Here is a 24,527-nt window from a genome sequence, read left to right as displayed (position 1 = left end):
GACAAGCAAACGTGATTGGATCACCTGTGCGAAGGGCCCTTTAGCTTTTTGAATATACTGTAAAGCAACAAAGATCTGTAGACATTGAGGTGGCACAATAAAAAAAACATAAAAATAAATGAAATATGGTTGAACAAATATGGCTGTGCATACTGGAATATACAAGAAAAAACAAAAACCTTCAGACATAAAGCATTTTTTTTTTTTTTTTAAATACACATGAAAAATAGGTCAGTTTTATGGGGATAATGTTATCGATGTGTTCTGTCTATACTTCTCTGGTGCTATGTCCCTTTAAAATGGCCTGTGCCAGATTCACAACTCCCTTCTGCCCATTTTAATAACGTTACCAACATTTGCAGTAGATTCAGGTACTTCTTAATGGCACTTACTTTTACTAAGTGGTGCTATTAATGCACCAAATTAAAAAATAATTACCTCCAGCTCATAGATAACAAAACTGGAGGGAATTAAAACCTACTCTAAGTTGGCATACACAGACAGGCAGAGTGCCCGTCTCTATATGTAGCAGAGTGGCATATTTGCTGCAGCTACCTCATCCCTCCTGAGAACAAGTGACACTGCAGTGAGTGGAGCCTGAAGGGGAAGCGAAGACACTAGTTCCCCATCAGGTCCACTCTCTACTGGACAGCAATCAATGAGCAGATTCTATAGCCAATAGCAGGCTGTCTACTGGATAAGGATCCACCCACTGCCTGTTGTCAATCACAAGGGGAGCAGACCTGATGGGGGGAACACTGTCTGTGAATCCCAATCTCAGGCTCCACTTTCCAGCTGCAGTAGTAGGGAGGAAGTGCATTTGCACTGAGGGGGGAGCGTCCGTGTGGACACTTTGACCTTAGTGTGCGTCCACAGGAGGTGCGTGTTCTACAAATCTGTAGACTGCATCAACATTTGTCACATGAGGGCACATCAGAATTGTGAAGAGTGTCCTGGACTCTATGGATTCCCCTGTATGAGAGTCTGCTAGCCCACATCCTACATAAATTTCATTTAAATCTATAGTAAAACGGGGGGGGGGGGGGGGGGCTCTGTCCAACTCCAGCATTATACAGAGATTCCTCTGGTAGAACAAAAATATAAGGAGAAATATGGGAGGACTGCTCAGATCTCGGCAGGTTAAAAAAAATACCCTACAGTATATCTGCAGCAGCAAAAGATTGTATAATGGTTATATAGCTGAAGCTGCAGTTCCTTCAAGGCAAAGAAAGACAAGCCTATCTTATTGGCCTATCCTATGCCTTACTGGCATCATCCATCTCTCAGTCCTACAAAGTCCTGGCTACAGCAGGTCACAAAACATCTTAGGAGAGGGTTTTTTCCCCTTTGTAGACTGGGGCTACTCAAATACATTGGGGGACATTTATTAAAACAAAGACAGACTCTGGAACAGCTGTGCATAGTAAGGGCCGGTTCACACAGCGGGCGATGCGAGGCGACACGACTCGCCTCGCCTCGCTCCCGCAAGTCGCCCCCGTTCTGTACAATGGAACCGTTCTGAGAGGAGCGACTCGAGTCGCTCCGACTCAGAAAAAAGGTTCCTGTACTACTTCTGGGCGACTTCGGGGGCGACTTGCATTGACTTCTATACAGAAGTCCTCTGCAAGTCGCCGCTGAGGTCGCCGCAGGTCGCGGCGAGGCAAGTCGGAGACGCCTCGCCGCGCCTGCAGTGTGAACCGGCCCTAATCAATGAGCTTTTATCTTCAGCTTGTTCAGTTAAAATGAAATAAAAGCTAGAAGCCGATTGGTTGCCATGTACAGCTGATCCTAAATTCTGGTTGCTCCAGATTTGATAAATTCCCCTCATACTGATCACATGGAATGCAGACCATATTGTGGCCCAGACCATGGCACCCAGCAATATACAGAACTTGTGAAGCTGAAATTGGAGGTTTTCAATTGCAGGGAAATATATTTTCCATACACAAGTGGCCATAAAACATGGCAGTAAGGTATTGATTAGACTTACTTTGCTGTCTGAAGTGCGATACATTTTTGGATCACGCTTCAGACAGCAACAGACAGGCACTGAGGAGGCCCTGTTTCTCTTCCCCACCGTCTATTTTAACCCTCTAATTACCGGACAACCACGTGTAACTACAAGCATTGGAGGCAGATACAGCGCAGCCTCATTCACCTCAATGGGTCACAGGCTGGGGAGGATCCAGGGCAACCTGGGCTCAGAGGAAGTGGGTGAATGATGCGATTATAAAACTAAGGACATCGAGTGGCAGAGAAAAGTACTCCATGGGAAGTCTCTGGGTTTATGGCGAGTATTGCAGCAAATTCTGGTTTTGTTTTATCTTTTAATTGGCTCTTCATTCTTAACAGTCCCTCAGTGCATTCTTTTTAGAACATAGGGGGGGTTATTTACGAAAGCCAAATCCACTTTGCACTGAAAGTGCAGTCGCTCTAAATGTAAGGGGTAGATCTGAAATAAGGTGAAGCTCTGCTGATTTTATCATCCAATCACGTGCAAGCTAAAATTCTGTTTTTATTTTCCTTGCATGTCCCCCTTGGATCTACAGAGACTTTACTTCCAAGTGCACTTTCAGTGCAAAGTGGATTTGCCTTTAGTAAATAACCCCCGTAGAGTACATCAGATGTTTACAAGTCTCAGGGTCTTATGTACTTAGCAGCATGTACACCAAAAACCGCCCATGTGCTGGCATCTGCAGGGGCTTCAGTACTTACACTCTGTTCATGTGGCAGATTCAGACTAACGTTTTATTAAAGCCATTAGGACAAAAAAAAATAATAATAAAAAAAAAAAAAAGAAGGAGGAAGGAAGGAAGGAAAAGCCCCACATACTCCTAAAGCCCTAGCAGCACAAGGTAACATTTAACACACATTCTTGAGATGCTCATGCACAAATAGTTCAATATAGACGTGTCATTTGTGTTTAAATGAACTCCGACAGGTGTCTAGAGGCTGACACTGCCATTCCTTTGTATGCTCCCCTAGTAGGGTTGCCACCTTTTCCTCAAGTCAAACCTGAACACCTCAGCGGCGCACAGCAATTTTTTATAGTATAAACCAGGGTTTAACAACTCCAGTCCTCAAGGTGCCCCAACAGGTCATGTTTTCAGGATTTCTCTCACATGAAAACGGCTTTGCTAATTACTAAGGCAGTGAAACTGATCATATAATTAAAATATGTGGATTGCGCCAACTACTATACAAATACCACTCTTAAAACATATAAAAAAAAAAATTCTTACCAACGTGTCTTGTTGTGCCAACTATTCAAAATATTAACTATGAAAACACCACTGAACAAAATAGCTTAAGATATTGCCAATGACTGATCACCAAAAGTGCAAGGGCCACACATAAATCAAGAAAAATATATATAAAAAAAAAAAAAAAAAAGTGAAAAATTGAAAAAAAATAAAAAATAATAATACTTGTGCAAATGGTTGCTCTCAGTCCATAGAAAATAAACATAAAAAGTCTATGCCACATTACAATAAATGTCCTCAGTGAGTGGTCACTTTGGTGGAATAATAGCTTTCCTTTCCAGTGTTAAGTGCTTCTACATCCACCATTAAATGTGACTTCACTAACCACCTAGTGCAGTGATGGCGAACCTTGGCACCCCAGATGTTTTGGAACTACATTTCCCATAATGCTCATGCACTCTGCAGTGTGCTTGATTATCATGGGAAACGTAGTTCCAAAACATCTGGGGTGCCAAGGTTCCCCATCACTGACCTAGTGTAATGGCCACCCACCAGATAAACCAAACCATGTGCCTTTGGTTCATTTAGGTTTAGGATAACCACTCCGTTACAAGATGGATCCACCAGCAGCCTTTCCGAGCAGTGTATTAAATGCCTCTTGCTCTATTGTTTCTCATAAATACATAAATTTCATAAATACATATGGATAGCCATCATAGTGTAGTATAGAACTATTATTTAAAAATAGCACCAAGCTAATCCAGCCGTGTATATGGAGAGGGGAACCTTGATTCTCTGAAACCCAGATTTATTACCTTAGTGTACTCACTCAGACAGGAGAGAGAAGGGGTAGAGGGGGAAGAATTTAGTCACAGACAGGGATGGATGGTGAGCTCACTCACTCTTTGGCAGTCAGCATCTCTCATCCAGATGTATCTGTGGCTGCTGGGCTTCAAATTTCTCACCCCCCTTTTCTGAGGCACAGTGCCGGGGATGGGAATGTGGGAGGAAAGGGGTAGGAGCGGGAGGAAGAGGAGCAGATCGAGCCCTCTCTCCGCTGATGTCCATTTGGGGGGGGGGGGTGACTTTGGGCAGTGTGAAAGAGTGCAACAGACCCTCTCAGCTTAGACAACTGCAGCCAGCAACCCTGCTGGGAAGCCATAGTCTGGTCTGAATAATGTGTCCGGGTTTCAGGCAGTCTGAAATCCGGACGCATGATTCCAAACCCGAACTGTCCAGGTGAATCCCAGACAGGCAACCCTAAACAGCCAATCGCCCAAACCTGGAACAGTGCTGAAGGGAGGTACCAAAGTGTCTTCAGAGGTGGTCTGAACATGCCTCGATACATATTAGGCGCTTACGTTAGACATACAAGAGATGGTGGTAAAAAATTTGTATTTTTTTAAAAAGCGAAGGAGCTGGGCAGAAAATTGGTTGAAAAGCAGCTGCATCTAATCAGATACAACTGCTGTTTGGGTATTTAAACAATTGGCCGGCTGTCCACATACAATAGGCACAGCAGGCGATTTGTCCATTTGCACTGAATGTGTGTGGATGAAGGAATCTGTTCATTTTTGTAAATTTTAGCTGCAGGCTGAACAAGAAGATAAAAATAAATAAAAATCCATCAGTGTATGGGCAGCTGTAATTCGTCTGCACAGACGCCAAAACTTTTCTAAAAACCTAAAGCCGCCGTCTTACATTTTTAATTTGTCCCTGCAGGCTATTGAGTACCGGATATTTAAAAACGGTGCCTGCACAAACATATCCTGCTTGTGCTGCCAACGTGAGGAGCCCTTGAAGTAGAAATTACAATTACACAAAATTTTAAGAAAAAAATAAATAAATTGGCACATTAGCACATTCTGATCCAAGTCATTACAAGTGGCCTGTGGGGGATTAAATATTAGTGCGGTCCTCAAAACAAAGAGTGCTTAGTGCCAGGTTAAGAGTGTACCATAGTAAGTGGTATGGGCAGATCTGGCATTACTCAGACAACCGACAATACTGGCACACTAACAACCTTGACAATATGTTGGCACTGGTGACAATTTTTATGAAAACAGAAGTTAGGTCTTCCCCTCTCCACCCACCATCTCCTGCCCAACTGTAATGAAAACATAACTGCAGTCACATTAGTTTATTTTTAAGGGCTTGTTTGCACCATACATGCATGAGAACTGATGCAGTTATCATGCAGTTTACATGCATGTCAGTTGTGTGCCCTATTCACAACAATGTTGATGTCATATCAGTTTTTTTCCCCATACAGAAAAAAAAAAATCTATACACGATACCAGTGTTGTGGGGTGAACAGGGCACAGAGGACAATAGTTTTATTTGTGCCCTTGCAGAACGTGTGCAAAAAACAAAAAAATACACACACACACACACACACACACACACACACACACACACACACACGACGTCTGCGCCATGGTGTGAACAAAGCCATAATGTTCAAGTGGTTGTACAGCCTGTCCAACCACTTTTACCTACAGGCAAGCCTATATTAAGGCTTACCTGTAGGTGCTCGAAATATCTCCTAAACCTTCAAGGTTTAGGAGATATTTACTAAAATGACGAGCAGCGATGACATCAGCCCATGCGCCCTTTAGAGAGGGCACATTGTGCCATTTCTAATAGGGGTCATGCCGTAACTGGCGGCTCCTGCGCGCATGTGTGAGAGTGACGTCACGTGACTCTGGCCAGTCACAGAGCCGGAGTTTGCGGCCCCGGAAAGGAAGAGGGGCGAAGATGGACGCTCCCTGCTCGTGGGGACAACGGCGAAAGCGTGGGCTTCAGTGCCAGCTAAGTGACACATAATGCGATGCATAGTAGCCCATTATGCTTTACTTTTGCAGAGAAAGAAAGAGGAAGTAAAACCCACCAGGGTTTACTTCCTCTAAGCTTTGTAAAAACAAAAAAAAAAAAAAAAAAAAAACACTGAATGATTCTCCATTCACATCTTTCTGGATGCTATTACTGCATGTCGGCAACTCCCCTGCATAAAGCCCAATTTGTTGTCGCAGTTGCCTTTGTGGAGCTTAAAGCGGAGCTCCACCCTAAAGTGGAACTTCTGCTCAGGTATTTGCACCCACTTCGGGACATAGATAGCCACAGAATCTGCGGGTATTTACACCACTTCCTGTCCTTTCCCCACTGTCTGCTGAAAAACACAAGGGTCCCAGAGACAGCAGGGACTGTCCGTATTGTATGAAAAAAAAGGGGGGGTAAAGGTGCGCTAAGGGCGTGGCCTAAGGTGCATGCACTCCCGCATAGCGGCGGCAGCGGTGAATTCAAACACGCTGAGACCTATATTTACTGAAATGCACCATTTATCTTCTAATGTGTGAGTAGCTTTTTATACACTTAATAAAATGGGCTTTTTTGCTTTTAAATGAGGAAAAAAATCACTGGACAGTTACTGGATAATAACCGGACCAGCTCTGCACAGCGGCACAGGGGCTTACACTGTGGGAGGCACATTAACCCCTCAAGGGGAGGGGGAGCTGGTGAGTGCGGACTATTGTCTTTCTATACAAAAATCGCACCGGTTGCAATCCAGGAGTCCACTGGGAATTGAAGCACATTGGCACTTTTTTGGTTAAGAAGAACTCTTATTGGAGTAGTGTTTTCTCTGCCGTTGGACTTTTACATCTATTTAAAAATTGCACACTTCCATTTAGCCATTTAAAAAAAAAAAAAATCGCATGCTTTCATTTAGCGATTTTACAAATATAAAGGACTGGATTTATATAGTGTGGCACTTTTAGTAGCACGTAGCACTTTTTCATAATTGGTATTGATATTATGGCACTTTTTTAAGCACTTAGCACTTTTTATTGTAAGTTTTGCACACATGTACATTTGCACTTCCAATATCGCAATAAGTTGTTTTGTAGCTTTTATAATGTGAATTAGGGTTCCCTTATTCATATTGCCAGTGACTTTTAGTAATTCATTTGTTTTTTCCATAATAATTTTTTTCATAATTTTTCATAATCATTTTTGGTGTGAGATATTGTCACGTAGGTATCTTCCAGTTACACTTTTTATCGTTATACACACCCACGTAAAGACCAAGTACAATTAATAGCAGGTGAGCCTCCTGCAGGCATAACTAATAGTAGGAGAGCGCCGTTACTACCACTTTTGCATTCATTCACTGTCCGTATTGTGCAGTGTGACTTGCGCATGCGCAGTAGGGAACCGGGAAGTGAAACCGCAAGGCTTCGCTTCCTGATTCCCATAGCAAAGATGGCGGCGGCAGCACCCGAGAGCCGAGCGACAGATTGGCTTCGGGTGCCGACATTGTGGGCGCGCCGGACAGGTGTGGCCATATTTTAAAAGTCAGCAGCTGCAGTATTTGTAGCTGCTGACTTTTTTATTATATATATACATACATATACACACACACACACACGGCAGAACGCCCTCTTTAAAGCTTCAGTCATTTTTTTCAACTTTCCATCTATTAAATATTCTGCCCTTGTTGTTTTAACTTTGGATAGTAAAATATTTTTTTCCTGCCAGTAAATACCTTATACAGCCCACTTCTCGTTTCTTGCCTGGTCATTAGTCTAGGCTTATGACATCATGCACAGCTCTCACTCTCTCCTGAGAATTTGCTGCGAAAGGGGGGAGGATGGGGGGAAAACGTGTCATAAGAGGACCAGTGAGCTACAAAGCTGGAGCGTGTGTCTGTAAATCCAGGAAATGAAAAGGCAGAAGCTTCAGCTGCCGAAAGTTAAAATGGCTGCAGCCAAACTAAGTGGAGGGAAATTTCTTACATAGTTACATCGTAGGTGAGGTTGAAAGAAGACACAAGTCCAACCTATGTGTGTGATTATATGTCGGTATAAGGCCTCATGCACACGAGACGCAGATGAAACCTCTGTCAAAAAAAAGCTGAAACGCGCGTTTAGAAACGCGCGTTTTGCCGCGTTTGCATGTCGCGTTTAGACGCGTTTAGACGCGTTTAGACGCGTTTGCGTTTAGACGCGTTTATAAAGATAACATCATGTAGACCCTCCCCAAGCTCTCAAAGCATTTTTTTTAACTATTTCTGCTATTTTGATCAGAGTGAGCAGCAGCAGCATAGAGAGCAGTTGTACACTTGCATTTGCCGTGTCACTTGCCACGGCACCTGCCACAAGTTGTGGATTGTCCACTTGCCACGTCACTTGCCACAAGTTGGGGATTGTCCACTTGCCACATCACCTGCCACGTCACCTGCCACAAATTGTGGATTGTCCACTTGCCACGTCACTTGCCACATCACCTGCCACGAGATGTGGATTGTCCACTTTCCACGTCATCTGCCATGCCACCTGCCACAAGCTGTGGATTGTCCACTTGCCACGTCACCAGCCACATCACCTGCCACAAGTTGTGGATTGTCTACTTGCCGCGTCACTTGCCACATCACCTGCCACGTCACTTGCCACATCACCTGCCACAAGTTGTGGATTGTTCACTTGCCACGTCACCTGCCACGTCACCTGCCACAAGTTGTGGATTGTCCACTTGCCACGTCACTTGCCACGTCACCTGCCACGTCACTTGCCACGTCACCTGCCACAAGTTTTGGATTGTCCACTTGCCATGTCACTTGCCACGTCAGCTGCCACGTCACTTGCCACGAGATGTGGATTGTCCACTTTCCACGTCATCTGCCATGCCACCTGCCACAAGCTGTGGATTGTCCACTTGACACGTCACCAGCCACATCACCTGCCACAAGTTGTGGATTGTCCACTTGCCACGTGACTTGCCACATCACCTGCCACGTCACTTGCCACATCACCTGCCACAAGTTGTGGATTGTCTACTTGCCGCGTCACTTGCCACTTCACCTGTCACGTCACTTGCCACGTCACCTGCCACAAGTTGTGGATTGTTCACTTGCCACGTCACCTGCCACATCACCTGCCACAAGTTGTGGATTGTCCACTTGCCACGTCACTTGCCACAAGCTGTGGATTGTCCACTTGCCACATCACTTGCCACGTCACCTGCCACGTCACTTGCCACGTCACCTGCCACAAGTTTTGGATTGTCCACTTGCCACGTCAGCTGCCACGTCACTTGCCACATCACCTGCCACGTCACCTGCCACAAGTTGTGGATTGTCCACTTGCCACATCACCTGCCACGTCACTTGCCACAAGATGTGGATTGTCCACTTGTCACATCACCTGCCACATCACTTGCCACATAACCTGCCACAAGTTGTGGATTGTCCACTTGCCACGTCACTTGCCACAAGATGTGGATTGTCCACTTTCCACGTCACCTGCCATGCCATCTGCCACAAGTTGTGGATTGTCCACTTACCACGTCACCAGCCACATCACCTGCCACAAGTTGTGGATTGTCCACTTGCCACACCACTTTCCACGTCACCTGCCACGTCACCTGACACAAGATGTGGATTGTCCACTTGCCACGTCACCAGCCACATCACCTGCCACAAGTTGTGGATCGTCCACTTGCCACGTCCCTTGCCACGTCCCCTGCCACGTCACCTGCCACAAGTGGATTGTCCACTTGCCACGTCACTTGCCACGTCACCTGCCACAAGTTATGGATTGTCCACTTGCCACGTCACATGCCAGTCACCTGCCACAAGTTGTTGATTTTCCACTTGCCACGTCACCTGCCAAGTCACTTGCCGCGTCACCTGCCAGGTCACTTGCCACGTCACCTGCCACAAGTTGTCTATTGTCCACTTTCCACGTCACTTGCCACTTCACCTGCCACGTCACTTGCCACAAGTTGTGGATTGTCCACTTGCCACATCACTTGCCACCTGCCATGTCACTTGCCACAAGTTGTGGATTGTCCACTTGCCACGTCACTTGCCACAAGTTGTGGATTGTCCACTTGCAATTGCAATTGTTTAAAATATTTTTCTAATGGTTTTTCATCATTTGCAATCATTTTTGAGATTTTTAATGTAAAAAAAAAGGTCACCTTTAAAAACGCATATAAACGCAAACGCGGCTAAACGCGGTTGCCGCGTTCAGCCGCGTTTAGCCGCGTTTAGCCCCGTTTTGCGTCTGAAACGCAGAAATTTTTGTCTCTGAACGCATTTTTTTGCTTCTGGAAAAACGTGATTAAACGCAACTGCATATAAACGCAAAAAAACGAGACTGTGTGCATGGACACATAGGATAACATTGAATGAGTTCAGGTGCAGTTGAAAAAACTGTCCAACTGCATCTGAACGCGCGTTTAACTGCGTCTCGTGTGCATGAGGCCTTACATTTTATATCCCTGTATGTTGTGGTCATTCAGGTGCTTATCTAATAGTTTTTTTTTTTTTTTTTTAACTATTGATGCTACCTGCTGAAACTACCACCTGTGAAAGGGAATTCCAGTAAAGAACCCTCTACGCAGTTTAAGGCTGGGAGGAGTATGGGAGGATGCCGGATATAATGCTAGGTCTGAGGGTGGGGTGCAGCAATGCAATGGACCAGATAACCATTAAGTGATAATGTGAGGTGAAGGTGGGAGGACACACCCGATCCACACTGAATCTGAAAGTATCAATGTACACATATAAAAAGTATAATGAGTAAATGTGACAAAGCGCTTGTATCTGAAAATGTGTTCTGCCCCAAGTGAATAAATCCCCAAGTCCTCCCTTTCCCCTAATAAGTGGCTGGACCAGTTTTCTGAGCTGCCATGCGAGTATTGGATTCCTTGCCCCTTTTTTTTTTTCTAAGCCTAGGTAACTTTTTACCAATACACTATTTTTCATTTAGTATATCTATTTGTGGCATTGTACTCCAGACGAGTAGAAAAATCCACTAAACGTGTGTAGTGTTTACATCATGCCCTCAATCTTTTCATAAGGAACACTCATCATGTACCTATGGTTGCAAACATCATTATGTATGCATCTCTATGAATTAAGCTTTATTTGTTTATCATGCGTCAGCTTAGAATGGTCTTTTTGGGATCTGTTCTTATACCAAGTGCACCTTGAGATAATGAAAGGTTTCAGCTTGTAAAAAATATTTTTACTTATGTACCCTTCTATGCCATTTACATTGTTACTTTTTCATCTGCGACATGCCTCACTCAAAGTCCCATGACCAATGTCTCCCTGCAAATACATGCAATTAGGCATGGAGGCTTGCCACAGTGTCTGTCAGGTCACACCGTTATTATATGTTCTATAGAACTGGTGACTGACTGAGAAGTCGGGCCAGTTCTCCAGGAACCCAAACCCCTCCTTACTACAACCAGCCTCTCAGTCACTTGTTTACTTCCCTAATCTCCCTCTGCCTTTCTTATGTGGCTCAAAGTACCGGTAGTATTTCTGAGAATACTACTTTGGAGGTACTTTTCCTCAATTTAGCTCCCAAGTCCCTAAAATCGATCTTTAGGACACTCCATCTGCCTCAGACTTTGTCATTGGTGCCAACGTGCACCATGACAGTCGGGTCTTCCCCAGCCCCTCCCAGTAATCTGTCCACCAGATCCGTGATGTGCCGAACCCGAGCGCCCAGTAGACAGCATACATTTCTGCAGTATATTTGGCAAGTAAAGAATCACAGGCTATCTAAAATATGCAAAGTGGTTGGAGGGAAGCTTCAGAATAGCAAAGATGTTTCTATTACAACTTATGTGAGCAGACTGCAGTTCCTCTTTAAGCTCCACCTCTCCCTCTTTTTTTTTTATGGAACAAAGCCGCATCCTTTTTCCTTTAGGCCGGGGCATCCAATCTTTTGACCTTCCTAAGCCACATCGGAAGAAGAGAAATGGTCTTGGGCTTAACAAAAAAAATACACTAAATATTAAGGCTAGCTGATGCGCAGTTCCTTTTGCAGCTCTTAAAGTGGTTGTAAACCCAGGAAAAAAATAAAATAAAAATAAAAAAAATAACTAAAAAACACACACCTGCAAGACAAAGGCATAATGAGCTACTAGCTCATTATGAAATACTCACCTTAGATCAAAGCCCCCGCAGCGGTCCCAGCACACTGCTCTGCCTGGCAACACGTCTCCCAGAATTATTACCAGGTATCGCGAGCTCCGGCACTGCGATTGGCTGGAGCCGAGATGTCACTCCCGTGCATGCGCGCAGGAGCTGCCAGTAACAGCGCATCAGCTGAAGCAACGACACGAACGAGACGTTGCTTCATTGCGCATGTGCTGATGTCCCCTGATACAGGAAACATCTCCCAAACCGTGCAGGTTTAGGAGATATCCACAGTAGCTATAGGTAAGCCATTTTAGGCTTGCCGTTAGGGAAAAGCGGTCTGTAAGGGTTTACAACCACTTTAATGGGTAGGTGCAGCTGTTGGGCCCATTCACCATTAGGACAGGTCACCAACAATTGTACCTATTCTCAGCTCGCCCGAGCAAAGCCACCCACCCCGAGACCCGGCCATGCAGCATTTACTTACCTGGCCCCCCTGCGTCCCATGCTATTGCAAACATGGCAGCCCTGGCATCCCTCCAGGTGTGCATTTGCCTGGCTTGTCAATGTACACTGCCCTGTGGCTGCTATATTTGCATGGCATCCCCAGTGTCCCTCCAGAGCGTGAAAGCTAAGCTCTCTGGGGGCACATACGGCCTACGGGTTGCAGGTTGGACAACTCTGCTTTAGACGGATCTATACTATCCATATATAGCTCCATTCTTTTTATGTCAGCATTTTTGTTTATGCTTTTGTCACCTTTTATTGGTTTGTGCAACAACTACAAAAAAGAAAAAAAACACATGTGAACTGAAGTGCAAACTGCTGTAAAGTGAATTCGCATTCATCGTTTTTTTCTTAGCAGAAAAACGTAACTGAACTTATGACGCCCATGTGAAAGGCCCCAAGGATCTTTTCTGCCAGTCATAATTGGGTTTCCATCAAGCGAGGATATCCAAGCGACACCGTCCCTCAGATTCTGCCTACTCTGATAGTAATAGGTACACGCTAGTCTCTCAACAGCAAAGTGTGAGCAAAGTCTGAGTATATGACGAGACAACACTCAGCTGGCATTCAATTATCGGAGATATAAAATGGTTGTTATTGGCCATTACCGACTGTTCTTTTCAGCATTGAAAGCCAATAAGAGCTGAAAACAATGATCATTATAACAAGCACATACATCAGAGTTTAAATGATGACCAAGAAAACCTTTTGAAGAACAAACAGAATTCTGTAGGCAAGTACTGACTAGCAACATAATCAAATATACATTAAAAAGAGACTTAAGTATATTATTTCTGCAATTTGCCTTAATATCTCCATAATGGAAATACAAAAAAAAAACACACAACACTATTAATGTCATGATCTGACAATTTGTCTTACTCTGCTATGACAAGATATAGGACAGATTTTTTTTCTTTATGGTTTAAGGATTGCCATGTCTGAACAATGCATATCAAAGAATCCAGATTTTTGTCTTGTTTACAGATTAGTATCGGCTGGTTGAAAAACAGGTTTCACACACACAGAAATAAAAAATAGCCTGGGCCCACCCCGACTACAAATTACTCAAACACAATATATAATCAGTTTAAATAGATCGACAGCCATCAGCTGCTAAAACCACATGTATAAGCCATGTTCAAAAAAAATAAAAAATAATATGTATATACAAATGAACTAAACAACTTCAAGGCATGAATAAAACTGCAATTTTTCCTGCACATAAAATGGAGAATCAATCGTTTTAAAAACATCACATTGTGTATCATCCAGTATACGACTCAAGCTGTCCTCAAAGTATACTGCACTGAACAGTTTGGGTTATAAAGACCATCACCCAGAACTGAAATGCATATCGAAGCTTGAGAAAAGCTGAGCTACAATGCTAGAGGTTCTGGTCTGTTCAGCCAGTCTGGGCAACCAGAAAAATGCACACATGGGAGCGGTTTTACGAAGGGTGGGAGTTCAAAATTTGCACCATGTTACACCCTAGATACAAGTGTAACGTGGTGCATAAAGTTGAGGTAGCCTTTTACAGATGGTGCACCAGGTTGCTGACATCTGCAGAATCTTCTGTGAAAGCAAAGACGCCGCTGTTGTCAATACCCACAATGCAGCGCTGCATCCATCTTTCATGATCCAGAAACGGAGCAGAACGAGACTGGCTCTTTCCTATCATCAGGCCTGTTTTTCCGTGCATCCTGAATCTTTAAGGCTCTGTTCACACTAGTGCGATTTCACATGCGCCTTGAGTGGCTTAGAATTGAATTACAATGGAAACCACATTGTTTTCAATGGTGCCCATTCACGTCGATTCAACTTGGTACCGTGCGATTTTGTAAAAGGTACTTGTACTACTTTGGTGTGATTCCAGTACAATTTTGGCCCCATAGAATATACAAACCGTATCAAAGTCGCATCCAAGTAGCACTACAAAAAATGCACTGAAAATCTGATTAAAATCGTATTGCAGCAGTGTGAACCTAGCCTTATACTGAGGATAGGACAAATGCCTCCTTTGGATTTCTAAACTTAACAGATTTGAGAAAACATCTTGAAATCTTTTGACTGCACTATATAGAATGTACCGAAAATCTGATCAAAGTTGGATCACAGCAGTGTGAGCCTAGCCTAAATGGTTTTGAAACCCTAACCATGAACTTCTCGTTTGATCCCTTTTGGTCTGCTAAATATACAATTTAAATATGTTTTGTGTGTGTTCAATAGGTGAAAAGGAATACCTGTTGATCCTACTAGAAATCTAGTCAGCTGACAACTCCCTGTGCTGAACGGTTATTATTTATATTGTTGAAAGCAGTCTTTGTGCACTACAGAACCCCTCCCCTCTGTTATGGTGACAACACTGCTTTTGGAAAGACAAAAATACATAAGTGAGCATTGTCACCATAGGATAGGGAGTTTGTGACTGGCAGAACATCTAAAAAGGCAAAAAAAAATTTAAAAAAAAGGGGGCGGGGGGGGGGGGGGGTGTAGAAGAAGCAACGAATGCAGCCACCACATCAAAATACTAACAAGTTGCAATATATTACATTTAGTGTACACGCCAAGCTGTGAGGGCACTGAAAGCAGCCTGACCACTGCAATATTACCATAGGCACTGGTACCCAAATTGTTCTTTAGTGTCTGATATTAAGGCCTTGTGCACAATGGAATTGTTAGAAAAATGGCAGTATAGTTAGCTGTAGGTGTAGAAAGAGTTCTGCTATTTTTTTTTTTTTTTTTTTTTTTTTTTAGCTGTAGTGTTTTGTAGCAAGATAATAAAATTAAATAAATAAATGCGGCGCTACCTAGAAATGCATAAAAATTGGAATGAAAATGTAATATCTAAAATAGGACTCAAGTGCAAATAAGGTGCTATCCCACTAAAATATGAATGGTGCAATTACAAATACAACATATATAGTGCAATAAATATGAATCTGCATAAATAATCCAAATGAATGAAAATTCAAAAATAAAATGTGAAAATAAGTGAAAAAAATTGTAAATAACAGTCCAGTGGTTATGTGCAGAGGAATTCAATACTTTCAAGTGATTGTCCACAAAAACATGCACAAAAAGCTTTAAACTTGCAAAAAACAAAGTCCATGCAAAAAAAATGTAGAAGTGATTTCCAAAGGTGACAATCCACTGCAAACTTCAGTGCCTAATATGTGCACCACCTATTTCCCCCAGCCTCTCACCTCTAATAAATGGCAAATAGGCGCTGTATATAATCAGGAATGCTGCTGGCTCCTTATCCATCCAGCCTCAATGTTCTACCGCTGTTAGTGCATCACTGTATGTCACTGTATGTCACTGTATGTCACTGTGTATAAGCAGTTAATATTCTCCCAATTGCTCCCAGGTATCCAGTAGGTATGGAATGGAAGAAGACAAAGGGGGCTTTCATGTGTAGTAACTAGTAACAATTTTATTATAAAGAAAAAATCCGCACTTACATGAAAGAACACAGCAAAACATACAGCAGACGCTTTTAGATATTACATTTTCATTCCAATTTTTATGCATTTCTAGGTAGCGCCGCATTTATTTATTTAATTTTATTCACTTACTCTTGGTGCTGAGATCACCGTTTTGTGCTGGCTGCTTCCTGTATATGTAATTTTATTCATTTAGTCCTCTAGTTAACCACTAGGTGGAGCGCATTAGCATTTCTTTATACATTTGTAGCAAGATAATACTCCCACAAAATCTTATGGCTCAAAAATGCTGATAAACTCAGAATAGCCGCGTTTTCATTGTTTTTAAGCTTTTATCAGAGTTAGAACATTTTTACAGCTGAAAAACTCCTCTTAAAAACCATTAGTTCCAGTGTTTTTTCCGGCCTGGAAATGCCCCTGCCAAAAACTGCTGATAAAAGCCTATGCGTGCATGGACACATAGGAGAACATGCTGGGGAGTGTATTGGCTGCAGAAAAAAAAAAAAAAACCAACACACAAAACAAATAATTAAACCCTGAAGCCAAAAAACAGCAGAAGAAAAAACGTCCAGTGTGCATGAAGCCTAAGAATGCTGGCTGCAGAATAATAATAATAATAATAATGACAGAATTGTAATCATCCTGAAAAGCTTCAACTGTCTTACATACGCAGCATACAGACTGCTGCACTAGTCTTGGGGTAAAGGTGGGCAGTCCGTACAAAGATGGCTAAAACTTACCTGCCTATGCCAGCTTTCGAGTTTACCTTATCGCTTCGCAAACTGATGGTGCTATATAAATCCTGTATAATAGGAGGCTTGTTCAAAAATTTTCTGCACTTTTTTTTACCTTTTCAAAAACAAAATTACATCACTTTACATTCCTTCACCTTCCTTTGCAATGTATTTTTCCCCAGCAGTGTACCAATTTTTTAATGCCATCAGCAAAACTCCTCCCGCCCTTACGGTTTCCAATGCAAATTTAAAAGTGTAGAAACTTTTTGAAGACCCCTTGTAACAATAAGAATAAGATTATTATTATTAATGCCCTGAATAAGTGATGTGTACTGCATAATCACACACTATAGGGTTAAAACCTGTGGATACATTTAACTGTACAGCAAACCGTGCATGAATCACGATGAAGCCACTACCTGCTGTACATACATGTTATTTGCTAAGAAAAACCACATCTGTGGCATTGAACGAGGAAGAGGAGGGGTTAATGGAGTCAGTCAGTCATTCTGCGGTATTCAGGCAAAGGATCACATTTCTTCCCCATGCCCACCATTTCCGGATTAGCCACTGATATTAGTGTGCAAGAAATACACTGACTCACCCTCGTTATGTGTGTCATGTAAAAGGAGTGACAAAAGAAAAAAAAAAGAAAAAAAAAAGAGAAGTCAGACACATCCGCCCGCATACCTTCCACACAAAGACTGGCTGTGATTTCACATCTTGCTCATAGTCAATAACTACGACTTGTAGAAGAATGATCTGTGCCATTGCCCTCAAGTCATGTTTTAACACCTATACAAGTAGAAAAGTCACAACGCAAAGAAGGCATTTCTGTTGCAATGCCTGCACTGAAATAATGGGGCTGGTATGTTTGTTTTCATAACACAAAGCAAGGCATCAAATACTAAAATTTCCTTAGGCCCTGTTCACACCTGAGCGATCCGGATTGCCGCAGGACGTGTGGGTTACAAGTGTGCCACGTGTTTTGCAGCATTTTGGAATCACAAGAATGGCTCCTGCCACTATCAATCCATCCAATGAGGAGAAAGACAGCAGCTGGAGCCGCAGTGCTCGTGCACATCGCTGGAACGGGTTCAGGTAAAAAAAAAAAATAAAAGGGAAGAAGAGGGGGTTTGACAGGGGTTGGGTGGGGGAGGGATGGCGGTCACTTTCACCCCCCCCTCCTTCCTGCCCAGGCTATTTTTCAGCACTGTCGCACTTAGAATGACAATTGCGCATGCAACGCTGTACCCAAATACATTTTTAATCATTTTCTTCACACAAATAGAGCTTTTGTTTGGTGGTAGTAGTGGTGTCAGTAAATTTTGTAAATATGTAATTTATCCTTCACTAATGAGGTGGCACCGATATGCCATACTGGATAGGTGGCACTGATGAGCAGCAATGAAAGGCAGCACTGACTGGCATCACTAATGAGCACCGATAGTGTCACTGATGGGCTTCACTGTAATCAGGGCACTGATGATCAGTGCCCCGATTACCTCTCTGGGTGTCCCCTGCAAGGAGATGCCGCTGATTGGTTCTCCTTACCACACACTGTCAGTGTGAAGCGATGAGAGCCAATTATCGGCACACAGCCGATCACATAGTTAAAGAGCCGCATCAACGGCTCTTTACAGAGATAGGACACGGCGTGACCCCTAGGATCACAGCGTGGCTGCGTTCGCTGCCCGCCCCCACGAGAACTGCCATGCTGGGGCGACCTCATTTGACATCCACCCAGAACGAGTGCCACACCGCTTCTCTGTCCGCAGAAGTTCTCCTCTCCCCCCTCCCTGCAATCTTCTGGGGCACGTCACAGGTCCTAGAAGATTTCCCGGGCATTCAGAACCAGCAGCACAACTCGTGCAGTGCGTGCCCGGCTGTGAAGCCGCAAGCTGTCACAGCCAGGTGCCCACACTTGCAATGCCAACGACGAGGAGAGAAGCGAGGCTTTGGGCAGCTGCATCGCTGAACCGTGGGACAGGCGAGTGTAGCTGTCGACTTGGGAAAAAAATTAAATAAACACACCTTAATGCTTTACAACCACTTTAACAATAGCATGCAATGCAAAGCTGGAGGTTTCAAAAAGGGAGCAAAATCATTTCCTATATCAAAAGGAAGAAGGAGAGGGAGAATTTTGCACAAATCATTAGCAAGACCTCATCTGGAATAGGCAGTTCCGTTTTGGGCACCAGTTCACAAAAAAAAGGATTAAAATAAATAAATAATAATAAAAATCGGGGGACCTGGAGAAAGTACAGACACAAGCAACCAAACCGATAAGAGGTATGGAGGAGCTTGGCTGAACTGAAACTATTCTCTCTCTCTCTCTCTCTCTCTCTGAGGAGGAGGAGGAGGGAGGAGGAGGGGAATAAGAGGGGGATATGTTCACCATGTATATAAATATATCCTGTATGTGGTCCATATAGAGAACTTGGTGTTGGGCTATTCAATTTGAGCCCATTACAGAGGACAAGGGTGCATTCTTTGTCTGGAGGAAAAGTAATTTAACCGTCACATGTAAAGGTTTCTTCACAGTAAGAGCTATGAAAATGTGGAACAGACCCCCTCAATAGCTGGTTATGTCTAGCGCAGACTTTTTTTTTTTTTTTTTTTTTTTAACAACGAGCTGGATGCATTCCTAACTGCACAAAATATAACTGGGATATTAAAGTGGTTAAAAACCCTTACAACACACTTTGACCTACAAGTAAGCCTAGATTAAGGCTTACCTGTAGGTCCAAGAAATATCTCCTAAACCTACACGGTTTAGGAGATATTAGCCGAAAGACAGGCAAAGCTCAACGGAGATATGCCGCGCGTGGCTGCTCCCGTGCGCATGCGCGGAAAAGACGTCATCGCGGCTTTGCCGAATGACAGCGGCGGAGCAGCGAGACCCACCGAGAAGATGGATGCGCCGGACTACAGGGGTGACATCGCTGGCTCCTGTGTCAGGTAAGTGACACATAATGGACTACTATGCGATGCATAGTAGTCCATTATGCTTTACATTTGCAGGGAATGAAAGAGGAAGTAAACTCATCAGGGTTTACTTCCTCTTTAATATTTAGAGTTAATAAAAGACAAGAGTAGTTACTCCATGGAATAGCCGATTACCTCATGGGGCTTCAGAAAGGAAATTTTTTTTCACCACTGGGGTGAACTGGTTAATGCTTTAGGCCTCAGGCACACGGATTTATTGTAAACACGGTTTCTCCTGACAGGAGAAAAATCTGCGCTAAAAACTCACCTAAGCTGCACTTCAAACCAGTTTAGGGCTCCATGTATATTAGCAGTGTCTGGCTTTTTTTGCCAAAGCTTCTAAACTTAAAGAGGAAGTAAAGGCTATTTAAAAAAATAAATAAAATAAATGCAACCTGCAAGGCAAAAGCATAATGAGCTAGTTTGCATAGCATACTTACCTGAATAACTTACCTGAGAACGAAGCTCCCGAAGCGGTCCTCCGTCTTCATCTTCGCCACTGCCATGTATCCCGGAGTGACTTACGGGTCTTGCTGCTCCGGCGCTGTGATTCGCCGGAGATGCGATGACGTCACTCCCACTCACGGGAGCCGACACGAGTGGCATGTCGCAGTAATCTGCGGCCTGCTCAGTGCGCCTGCGCGCCGCTGTCTATGGCGCATGCGCCGTAGACAGCGGTGCCTGTCTTTTTGTAAATATCTCCTAAACCGTATAAGTTTAGGAGATATTTCTTGGACCTACAGGTAAGCCTTAATCTAGGCTTACCTGTAGGTAAAAGTGGAGTGTAAAGTGTAAGGGTTTACAACCACTTTAACTCCATAAAATCCTAAGCAACAATGTACACACAGGCTTTTAGGTTAGTTTTAGGAGCTGCTGCTGTTAGGGGCAGTTCAACTTCACTCTCCTGAACGTGGAAGGATCACGCTCAGGATAGGAAAGTTGGCTGCAAAACGTGCAAAATTGCTGTAAAACTCATCAGCATTTGGTGTTTGGGAGTTTATTTCATGAGCCAGACTTTATTTCTGGCCATTGAAATTAATAAATGCTAAGCTTCCTGAACGTTGTTTTTGTGCTTTCAGAGAAATGACAGTAAACTCTAAACAGCTATGTGTACATGGACACATTGGACAACAGAAGAGAGGAGCTTCAGAAAAAAAAAACAAAAAAAAAAAACGCCCATTTGCTCCTAAACATCAGTTTAGCAGATGAAGTGTACATGAGGCCTTACTGGGATTATTTTGCCTTCCTCTAGGATTCAGGGGTCTCCAAACTATGGCCCTCCAGTTGTTAGGGAACTACAATTCCCACCATGCCTAGTCATGTCGGATTTTCTGAGGTTTTTTTTACAATGCCTCATAGGGAGTGTAGTTCTGCAACAGCTGGAGGGCCGTAGTTTGGAAATCCCGGTTGTAGATCAACTATCGGTATAGGATGCTGTATATGGATTAGGTGTCTTTTTTTGCTATGCAACATAACATGTCCAAGATTACTAAAGTACCACCAGCTATGGGTAACACACAATGCATTTATACTGTAACAAGTGCTGTAAACTATAGGCAACGCTGTAGCCTTTGCCTCACACAGAACCCACAACTGGTTGTGGCAAATAGGAAGCACCAGCGAGACAACAGTCCGTTTGAAGCCTGAGGGATCCTTTGAATGGTTATTGTAATGAAAATTTTTAAAAAGTATTAAAGAGGAAGTAAACCCTGATGAGTTTACTTCCTCTTTCATTCCCTGCAAAGGCAAAGCATAATGGACTACTATGCATCGCATAGTAGTGCATTGTGTGTCACTTACCTGACACAGGAGCCAGCGAAGTCACCGCTGTCCCTTGTAGTCCAGCGCATCCATCTTCTCGGTGGGGTCTCGCTGCTCCGCCGCTGTCATTCGGCGAAGACGCGATGACGTCGGCGGAGCAGCAAGACCCCACCGAGAAGATGGATGCGCTGGACTACAAGGGACAGCGGTGACTTCGCTGGCTCCTGTGTCAGGTAAGTGACAAGTGAGATCTCAATTGTTCTGGGATTTCTCTCTGGATCTCAATTGAGATCTCACTTGTCAGAAATGTTTGTATTACAACTACATGGGCCCTCTGATCCCTCCTGTATTGATTTGTATTGTAAGTGTACTGTCTGCCCTCATATTGTAAAGCGATGCGCAAACTGTTGGCGCTATATAAATCCTGAATAATAACAACATGGCTTTTTAATAAGATCCTGGCAAAAGTAGCGAGGAAGATGAATAGCCCATAGCAGCGAGTGTACTTGTTTTTCCTCTATTGTGCAGTGTAACATCTTAGTATTTACCTCTTAACATCAGTCACAGCTAATTACAAAAACTGACAAGCGAACATCTGCCATCTGTTTAGAAATATATGGGTTAGCTGTGCGTCCTACATTTAAAGGAGCCACATACAAATAGGTCTCAGCCTGCCTTACCAAACTCTTATGTAATGATCACAAAGCACCTGATCCCACCAAACCTCAAGAAACTCCCCCTCCCCTTTCTTTGGATGTATGCTGAAAAAAAACAAAAAACAAAAAAAAAAAAAAAAAAAAAAGGCACAAGAAGTGCAAGCAACCAAGTACCTACAAGACTTAAACTTTTAGCTGTCATGTGGCAATGTCACATAAATACAAGTTTCAGAACTTGCTTCACACGTGTCCTGTACAGCATGGGGAGCCATTTGTTTACTCTTCTGTCATAGAGATTGTGTGTGTATATATATTATATACATATACACACACACACACATATATACATACACACATACCCCATGTAAAGAAGCCATATCTGAACATGATCCAGAAACGCTGCCATCTTCTCTGGGCCAAAGCTCAATCAAAATGGTCTGTTGCAAAGTGGAAAACTGGACTCAGACAAAATGTAACATTTTTAATTGTTTGGCAACCCTCTGACTTAGGCTCGGTTCACACAGTACGCGGCACGACTTGCAGCGCCGCGACCTGCCGCGACCTCAGCGGCGACTTGCAAAACGACTTCTGTATAGAAGTCAATGCAAGTCGCCCGAAGTCGCTGCAAAAGTAGTACAGGAACCTTTTTTCTAAGTCGGAGCAACTCGAGTCGCTCCTATTAGAATGGTTCCGTAGTACAGAACGGGCAGGCGGCGAAGTCGCCTGGACAAGTCGTCCCTGTGTGAACCGAGCCTAAAGAAGAGAGGGACCTCCGGCTTGTTATCAGCACTCAGCTCAAAAGCCTGCATCTCTGATGGTATGGGGGTTCATTAGTGTGTATGGAATGAGCAGCTTGCACATCTGGAAAGGCACCATCAATGCTGAAAGTTATATCCAGGTCTTAGAGCAGCATATGCTCCATCCAGACAATGTCTTTTTCAGGGAAGTCCTTGCATATTTCAGCAGGACAATGCTAAACCGCATACTGCATCTATAACAGCATGGCTTCTACTACGAAGAGGCCAGGTGCCCGAATGGCCTGCCTGAGACCTGTCACCTTTTCAATTGAAAATATTTGCCGCATCGTAAAACAAAAAAAATACGGCAGACGAACTAGGACTGTTGAGCAGTTAGAATCCTAGATCAGACAAGAATGGGACAACATTCCTTTGCCAAGACTCCAGAAAAGGGTGCCATTGGTAAAAATGGCCCTGTTCCAATCAGGGGTTGCACTCTGACAACTTTTCGTTGCCCTGTCCCAACTTTTTTGGAGATGTGTTGCTGCCATCAATATTAAAACTACCTTATTTTTTTCCCAAAATGGTACAATTTTCTCAGTTTAAATATTTGATAGGTTCAATATTGCAAATAAAATATGGGGTTATGAGATTTGCAGATGCATTGCAGTTGATTTTTATGTAGATTTTACACAGCATCCCAAATTTTTGGAATCAGGGATGTATTTTTTTTTTTAATACTTTTGTATTCATTATGCTATAAAAGAGTTGTTAGAGCCCAGGCACATGCTTCAGGAGACCATCAGACTGCAGGTATATTACATGAGACTTCAGGAAATCAATGCTATAACAGGGCAATGGGGAAGCAAGAATTAGCGTCTGCAGAGGATCCAAGGGCCACAGGTTGTGCACCTGGGATAGAGAGCAAAGGTCTGCCTGGATACAAATTAAGTGGATAGATTAGGTAGGTTGCTATGATACACACTTTTGTTAAATTCAAAGTTGATTGTACAAAGATTGTAATGTGTATGATGACCCTAAAGCTGGATACACACTATTCAGTTCGTGCGTACAGCTGTCTGACCGGCATCTGTCGAATGGGCATGCTGGAAAAACGAGCATCCAACCAACAGCCCATCAGCACTAAAAGCCAATGACTGCCACCGCTGATCAGGGTGTTCTGGCGCGGGTTGACAATGCCACGGTCAGAACAGCAAGGTAGATTGCCGCACTAACATTACAACCCACTGGATTGAACTAACAAAAAAAGAAAACTGAGCATGTGTACCCAGCTTAAGACTACCTGCATTCAGAAATAAGATCTAAAAACAGGTCATTTACACAGAGCTCATTTAGCTTCTTTCACACAAATATACTGAAATAGGCAAAGTGTTATACCCATACTAAACAGAGCCTTGGAGGTCTGAACTTGACCAATATGGTGATCATGCTGTGGAGATGATAAAATGCTAGGTCTGCCCGAACAGGTGAGTGATTATATTACAGGAATGACAGACACACTATTGTGATCTATGCAAACTTAATGGAAAAAAGGAGAGA

At 43.4% G+C, this 24,527-nt stretch overlaps 1 protein-coding gene across 2 annotated transcripts in view; it reads right to left on the bottom strand.

The window, feature by feature from the left end:
• The window catches only part of REEP5 (receptor accessory protein 5), a 60,343-nt gene that overhangs the window by 13,447 nt on the left and 22,369 nt on the right, over positions 1–24,527 (bottom strand). The window lies entirely within an intron of this gene.

Source organism: Lithobates pipiens, unplaced genomic scaffold, assembly GCF_037356315.1.
Source record: "Lithobates pipiens isolate NorthernLeopardFrog02 unplaced genomic scaffold, aLitPip1_a1.2 Scaffold_3, whole genome shotgun sequence".
Classification (NCBI taxonomy): Eukaryota; Metazoa; Chordata; class Amphibia; order Anura; family Ranidae; genus Lithobates; species Lithobates pipiens.
Note: the sequence above shows the minus strand (reverse complement) of the source record. Positions and strands in the feature narration are given on the sequence as shown.